Below are 8,178 nucleotides of genomic sequence, written 5' to 3'. Positions count from 1 at the left end.
TGTGGAGTGCTGCAGTCGGGGCCGGAGCTGAATTTTAATCAGGGGGGGACTGCAGTGTGTCTGCTGTTATACCAATGGCATAAATCACGCCGAGCCAGACTCTGCACCCACAGGCACCAGCTCCCGACTGTCAGGGTGGTCGGGAAGCAGCAGGAAAGGTCAGAGGTGCCAGGGAGAGGGGGCTGGACACACAGGAACGGAGGAACCAAGGAAGCAAGAAAGAGCGGGGAAGACGAGGGAGGAAAGGAGAGGAGGAAGAAAATAATATGATAAGGAAGAAGGAAGAGGGGCGAAGACAGGGATAAACGGAGGAGGGGGTTATGAGCACTGTTCCCAACAAGCTGCGCGGGTGAGCGCGCGCGCAGAGAAGTCACCCTGAGCGCGCAGGTTGCTGAATTTACCGCGCACTCCAGCAACACCGTTAGCGGCGCCGCTTTTAAAATGCGAGCGGCGCGAAAAAGTGCCATTTCCTCGTTGCGGGAGTTTGAAAAAAAAAAAAGCAGTCTCAAACACAGCGTGTGCTTTAGCACACGCTGTGTTTGACACTCACCATTCCTCTGCATTCCTTTTCTAACACTGCACAGCTGCGTGCTGATTGTGAACCTTTTGTATTAATGTTAATTGTAGGCCCCCCCCCCCCCGTGCACTGCAATTAACACAAATACAAATGCAAAGGACCTACAATCAGCCCCGCAGCTGGGCCTTGTAAGAATCGTCATTGTGCACTACTGAGGGGCTGTTTGTGATCCTTTTTGTTGCGTTGCCTTCCTCCAGCTCTCCTGTCCTGTAAGGGAGAGGAACGATCATCAAGACCATTAGTATAGACGAAAACACAGACGACTGAATGTAACTCACACGCTGGGCCTTCAAAAATATTTTTGAAATGGTAAAACGTGCTGACCCACATTGATCCATGTTTTACAGGATAGTGTGCGTAATAAAATGCGAATGACAAACATAACAGGCCATTGTGAAGAGAGCAGGTTGAAAGTCCTTATAAAAATAGTATATATATATATATATATATATATCATTTTAGTAAAAATGGAAAGGCCTCGGTTAACAACCGAACTAAAACCAGGGACAGACACCAGGGAGCAGGGACAGACACCAGACACAGGAACAGACACCAGGGAGCAGGGACAGACACCAGGGAGCAGGGACAGACGACAGGGACAGACACCGGGGAGCAGGAACAGACATCAGGGAGCAGGGACAGACATCAGGGAGCAGGGACAGACATCAGGGAGCAGGGAAAGACACCGGGGAGCAGGGACGGACACCCTGGAGCAGGGACAGACACAGTGGAGCAGGGACGGACACCAGGGAGGAGGGACGGACACCAGGGAGCAGGGACAGACACCGGGGAGCAGGAACAGACATCAGGGAGCAGGGACAGACACCAGTGAGCAGGGACGGACACCAGGGACGGACACCAGGGAGCAGGGACAGAAATCAGGGAGCAGGAACAGACATCAGGGAGCAGGGACAGACACCAGGGAGCAGGGACAGACACCGGGAAGCAGGGACAGACACCGGGAAGCAGGGACAGACACCGGGAAGCAGGGACAGACACCGGGGAGCAGGGACAGACACCGGGGAGCAGGGACAGACACCAGGGAGTAGGGACAGACACCAGGGACGGACACCGGGAAGCAGGGACAGACACCGGGGAGCAGGGACAGACACCGGGGAGCAGGGACAGACACCAGGGAGTAGGGACAGACACCAGGGACGGACACCGGGAAGCAGGGACAGACACCGGGGAGTAGGGACGGACACCAGGGAGCAGGGACAGACACCAGGGCAGGAACAGACATCAGGGAGCAGGAACAGACACTGTGGAGCAGGGACAGACACCAGGGACAGGGACAGACACCAGGGAGCAGGGACAGACACCGGGGAGCAGGAACAGACATCAGGGAGCAGGGACAGACACCAGTGAGCAGGGACGGACACCAGGGAGCAGGGACAGAAATCAGGGAGCAGGGACAGACACCAGGGAGCAGGGACAGACACCAGGGAGCAGGGACAGACACCGGGAAGCAGGGACAGACACCGGGAAGCAGGGACAGACACCGGGGAGCAGGGACAGACACCGGGAAGCAGGGACAGACACCGGGGAGTAGGGACAGACACCAGGGACGGACACCAGGGAGCAGGGACAGACATCAGGGAGCAGGGACAGACACCAGTGAGCAGGGACGGACACCAGGGAGCAGGGACAGAAATCAGGGAGCAGGGACAGACACCAGGGAGCAGGGACAGACACCAGGGAGCAGGGACAGACACCGGGAAGCAGGGACAGACACCGGGAAGCAGGGACAGACACCGGGGAGCAGGGACAGACACCGGGAAGCAGGGACAGACACCGGGGAGTAGGGACAGACACCAGGGACGGACACCAGGGAGCAGGGACAGACATCAGGGAGCAGGAACAGACACTGTGGAGCAGGGACAGACACCAGGGACAGGGACAGACACCAGGGAGCAGGGACAGACACCAGGGAGCAGGGACAGACACCGGGGAGCAGGGACAGACACCGGGGAGCAGGGACAGACACCAGGGAGTAGGGACAGACACCAGGGACGGACACCGGGAAGCAGGGACAGACACCGGGGAGTAGGGACAGACACCAGGGAGTAGGGACAGACACCAGGGACGGACACCAGGGAGCAGGGACAGACACCAGGGCAGGAACAGACATCAGGGAGCAGGAACAGACACTGTGGAGCAGGGACAGACACCAGGGACAGGGACAGACACCAGGGAGCAGGGACAGACACCGGGGAGCAGGGACAGACACCAGGGAGTAGGGACAGACACCAGGGACGGACACCGGGAAGCAGGGACAGACACCGGGGAGTAGGGACAGACACCAGGGACGGACACCAGGGAGCAGGGACAGACACCAGGGCAGGAACAGACATCAGGGAGCAGGAACAGACACTGTGGAGCAGGGACAGACACCAGGGACAGGGACAGACACCAGGGAGCAGGGACAGACACCGGGGAGCAGGAACAGACACCAGGGAGCAGGGACAGACACCAGTGAGCAGGGACGGACACCAGGGAGCAGGGACAGAAATCAGGGAGCAGGAACAGACATCAGGGAGCAGGGACAGACACCAGGGAGCAGGGACAGACACCGGGAAGCAGGGACAGACACCGGGGAGCAGGGACAGACACCGGGGAGCAGGGACAGACACCAGGGAGTAGGGACAGACACCAGACACAGGAACAGACACCAGGGAGCAGGGACAGACACCAGGGAGCAGGGACAGACACCAGGGAGCAGGGACAGACACCAGGGAGCAGGGACAGACACCGGGGAGCAGGAACAGACATCAGGGAGCAGGAACAGACATCAGGGAGCAGGGACAGACACCGGGGAGCAGGGAAAGACACCGGGGAGCAGGGACAGACACAGTGGAGCAGGGACGGACACCAGGGAGGAGGGACGGACACCAGGGAGCAGGGACAGACACCGGGGAGCAGGGACAGACACCGGGGAGCAGGAACAGACATCAGGGAGCAGGGACAGACACCAGTGAGCAGGGACGGACACCAGGGACGGACACCAGGGAGCAGGGACAGAAATCAGGGAGCAGGAACAGACAGGGAGCAGGGACAGACACCAGGGAGCAGGGACAGACACCAGGGAGCAGGGACAGACACCGGGAAGCAGGGACAGACACCGGGAAGCAGGGACAGACACCGGGAAGCAGGGACAGACACCGGGGAGCAGGGACAGACACCGGGGAGCAGGGACAGACACCAGGGAGTAGGGACAGACACCAGGGACGGACACCGGGAAGCAGGGACAGACACCGGGGAGCAGGGACAGACACCGGGGAGCAGGGACAGACACCAGGGAGTAGGGACAGACACCAGGGACGGACACCGGGAAGCAGGGACAGACACCGGGGAGTAGGGACGGACACCAGGGAGCAGGGACAGACACCAGGGCAGGAACAGACATCAGGGAGCAGGAACAGACACTGTGGAGCAGGGACAGACACCAGGGACAGGGACAGACACCAGGGAGCAGGGACAGACACCGGGGAGCAGGAACAGACATCAGAGAGCAGGGACAGACACCATGGAGCAGGGACGGACACAGTGGAGCAGGGACGGACACCAGGGAGGAGGGACGGACACCAGGGAGCAGGGACAGACACAGTGGAGCAGGGACAGACACCAGGGATCAGGGACAGACACCAGACACAGGAACAGACACCAGGGAGCAGGGACAGACACCAGACACAGGAACAGACACCAGGGAGCAGGGACAGACACCAGCGAGCAGGGACAGACATCAGGGAGCAGGGAAAGACACCGGGGAGCAGGGACGGACACCCTGGAGCAGGGACAGACACCATGGAGCAGGGACAGACACAGTGGAGCAGGGACGGACACCAGGGAGGAGGGACGGACACCAGGGACAGACACAGTGGAGCAGGGACAGACACCAGGGATCAGGGACAGACACCAGACACAGGAACAGATACCAGGGAGCAGGGACAGACACCAGGGAGCAGGGACAGACACCAGGGACAGGGACAGACACCAGGGAGCAGGGACAGACACCAGGGAGCAGGGACAGACACCAGGGAGTAGGGACAGACACCAGGGACGGACACCAGGGAGCAGGGACAGACACCGGGGAGTAGGGACAGACACCAGGGACGGACACCAGGGAGCAGGGAGAGACACCAGGGCGGGAACAGACATCAGGGAGCAGGAACAGATATCAGGGAACAGGGACAGACACCAGGAAGCAGGGACAGACACCGGGGAGCAGGGACAGACACCGGGGAGCAGGGACAGACACCGGGGAGCAGGGACAGACACCGGGGAGCAGGGACAGACACCGGGGAGCAGGGACAGACACCGGGGAGCAGGGACAGACACCGGGGAGCAGGGACAGACACCGGGGAGCAGGGACAGACAACAGGGAGCAGGGACAGACACCAGCGAGCAGGGACAGACACCAGCGAGCAGGGACAGACACCAGCGAGCAGGGACAGACACCAGCGAGCAGGGACAGACACCAGGGAGCAGGGACAGACACCGTGGAGCAGGGACAGACACCGTGGAGCAGGGACAGACACAGTGGAGCAGGGACGGACACTAGGGAGGAGGGACGGACACCAGGGAGCAGGGAGCAGAAAGGCACCAAAAACGAGGGGCAGAGGGCAGAAGGGAACCAAAAACGATAGGACAGAGGGCAAGAGGTCATAAAGGCACAACAACGAGTGGGACAGAGGGCAGAAGGGCACCAAAAACGAGTGGGACAGAGGTCAGAAGGGCACTAAAAACGAGTGGGGCAGAAGGGCACCAAAAACGATGGGACAGAGGGCAGAAGGGCACAAAAAACGAGTGGGACAGAGGGCATTAGGCCACAAAAAACGAGTGGGACAGAGGGCAGAAGGGCACCAAAAACGAGTGGGGCAGAGGGCAGGAGGGCACCAAAAAAGAGTGGGACAGAGGGCAGGAGAGCACCAAAAATGAGTGGCATTTGGCGCCGCAGACAAGCGAGGTTCGGTTCCTGGCGCACATAGCCATGGTTGCAGCGCACAGAGACCCTCCACTGCCGCACACAGAGGAAAAAAATTAGAGGGAACATTGGTTATGAGGGAGGAGAACAGAAGTGGATTACAGAATAAAGACTACGGAAGTAAAGCGCGAAAAGGAAGGAAGCAGTAGAGGCGGGCATGCAGGGTGGAAGGAGTAGAGGGGAAAGATCAACAGGATAGAAAGAAGAGAATGGAAGGAATAAAGACTGGAAGCTGCACATTGGGGACAGAAGAAATAATGAGCAGAAGTAGAGACGGAGAAAGGCAGACGGACAGAGAAAGAGACTGAAGAGGATGCGGCAATGTTGGAAAGAACGAGGAATGAGGTAAGAAAGAGAAAACCGGAGCGAGAACAAGGAAGGTGGAATGAAGAAGAGGAAATCAAATAAGGAAGGCAGTAATAAAGAAGATATGAGAATACAGGTGATGAAGTTGTAGAAAATATGGAGGAAGGGGAAGAAAGGAGAAAGTACACCAAAGCATGTAAGAAAATAAAAGATGCATCGAAGATGAAGAATGGGAGACAGGGAGATTGACAGAGAAATACATGAAGGAGGAGACTGAGAGAAGGAGATAGAAATGGGAGGAAAGTGAACAAGTCAGTGTAAAGTGGTAGGTGGAATGAAGCACCAAAAAAAAGCGAGAAAAACTAGCTCTGGCATTGCGCGGAGTGGGGCGGGGGAGCGGCTTCCTTTCAAGTCTGATGCCGAGGCATGGTGTGGGATGTGGCTGGCGATGTGCACGCGCCTGGCTCACATGAACTGAATTGAATCCGCAGTTTGGGGAGACTTTTCGGAAGCCTTACTATAATCTCGCCGAACAATGCTTACGCATTGGTTTAGCGAGACCTAACAATTAATGTGTTCGTCTCTAACACAACTGGTGCTCATGTAAAGCGCTCTGATGCCTTCAGGTCTAGTTCGCGCCCCCCCACCCACAAATGTATAAACTTCACACAGGATGACTTCCTTCAGGATGTCCTGCACTGCTGCAAGCTCCTCAGTCCAGGGCGGCACCTCTGAAACTCAATTCTTGCAAGAAGAATTGACATCCACCTCAAATTGTGAAAGCCTTCAAACCTGGCTGTTTATAGTTCCTTGAAGCTGTGAGACAGCATGCTGCTGAAGCACAGGGGATACGGGTTTGCAGTCACAGAGGTGTAGTTTGGTCAGTAAGATTGGGGGTGTGAGCTTCAGATTTCCCAACAATTGCGCTGGCATTTAATGTTATAATACATTATACAACAAGCAGGGTGCATGAGAGGGGCTAAAGTGGCAGTGGAAAGGGAGACAAATGAGGATGGGTAGCGGTACTAAGTGAGAGAAAACACAATATTTTGTAAAATAACCAACATTTATGAAGACTTTTAAAACAGAGAGGAGACAGTGTATTTTTTGTCTGCATGTATGCAAACATTCCTGGTGAAATCCGACCGACACCTCACCATACCCGACTTAAAGCATCTGTACCCAACTATTTACCTGAAAAAGCATTTATTAGGGGGCTGTAGCACCACAAACACCCCTCCAAAGATACGGGGCCCAGATCTCAGGATGGGACCTAAAGAGGTCACCAGGCAATCTATCCAGCCCCAGTGCTTTACCCAGTGCCAGTCTCTCTATTGCGCTGACCACCTCCCCAAGGCTAAATTCCAATCCGTCGCCAGATTGGGATAGGACGGCAGAAGCCACATCATTGGAACCTTCGAAGATATCTTCGTAGAACTTACCAAAGTGGTCTTCCCACACAGAGGCTGCAATGTTGGGCTCCACTGCAGTTTTTGGTTCGCCGGTACCAATGTTTACCAAAGACCAGAATCTCCTAGAATCCCTCGTCTCTAGGGCGAGAGAGAGATCCTGCCATCTGTCCCAGTCCCACTCTGACCTTGCCTGCGCCATCATGTCCTTATATTCCCGCCTAAGCTCAGCGACCTTGCCCCTGTCTGTTCCAGCTTTTATTGCTGTTATTAACTCAGACTTGGACTTTTTACAGTCTGAGTTATACCAGGTAGAGGTTCGAGTCTTTTGCTTGCGCTGCACTACTTCCGGGAAAAGAACCTCACCCAGAACGCCCACTAACTCTTCGTGGATTAAAGCTAATTTATTATTAAAGTTTTGAAGTCTGGGTTGGTTAATTAAATTATCCAAGTCCTCTAACTTAGGGAGTGCTAGCTCATACAATTTCCTAATGCTTTCTTGCAAATTTACCAGTTTCTCCCATTTTACCCTACGCCTGTTGAAGGTGAGAACCAGGTTACTTAGGTCCTCCCTGGTCTCAGCGGGCTGCGGTCCCACTGCAGCTACAGGATACACCATGTCTAATAAAAGTGAATTGTGGTCACTGTCCGTTCGTGCAACTACTTTAAAATCTTTAACCTTGGACCACAGGCTAATATCTACGAAAATGTAGTCCAGCCGCGATTCCTGATCCTTCCTGTTAAAAGTACATATTGAAGGGGTGTCTGAGATTGCTCGCCCATTGCAAGCCCTTAGAGCAAAATTAAGTGTCAAAGACATAATTTGCACTGCAAGAGGAGACCAAGATTTGGGATGTGGAGATTGACACACCGGAACACCCCAAAAGTCATCTTCTGCTGTG

At 55.9% G+C, this 8,178-nt stretch overlaps 1 protein-coding gene across 1 annotated transcript in view; it reads right to left on the bottom strand.

Annotated features, from left to right (window-relative positions):
* RBM41 (RNA binding motif protein 41) overlaps positions 1-8,178 on the bottom strand; it is a 163,055-nt gene that overhangs the window by 35,394 nt on the left and 119,483 nt on the right. The window lies entirely within an intron of this gene.

This window comes from Lissotriton vulgaris, chromosome 4_1, assembly GCF_964263255.1.
Source record: "Lissotriton vulgaris chromosome 4_1, aLisVul1.2, whole genome shotgun sequence".
In the NCBI taxonomy this organism is placed as follows: Eukaryota; Metazoa; Chordata; class Amphibia; order Caudata; family Salamandridae; genus Lissotriton; species Lissotriton vulgaris.
This window is presented reverse-complemented; position numbering and strand designations above follow the sequence as displayed.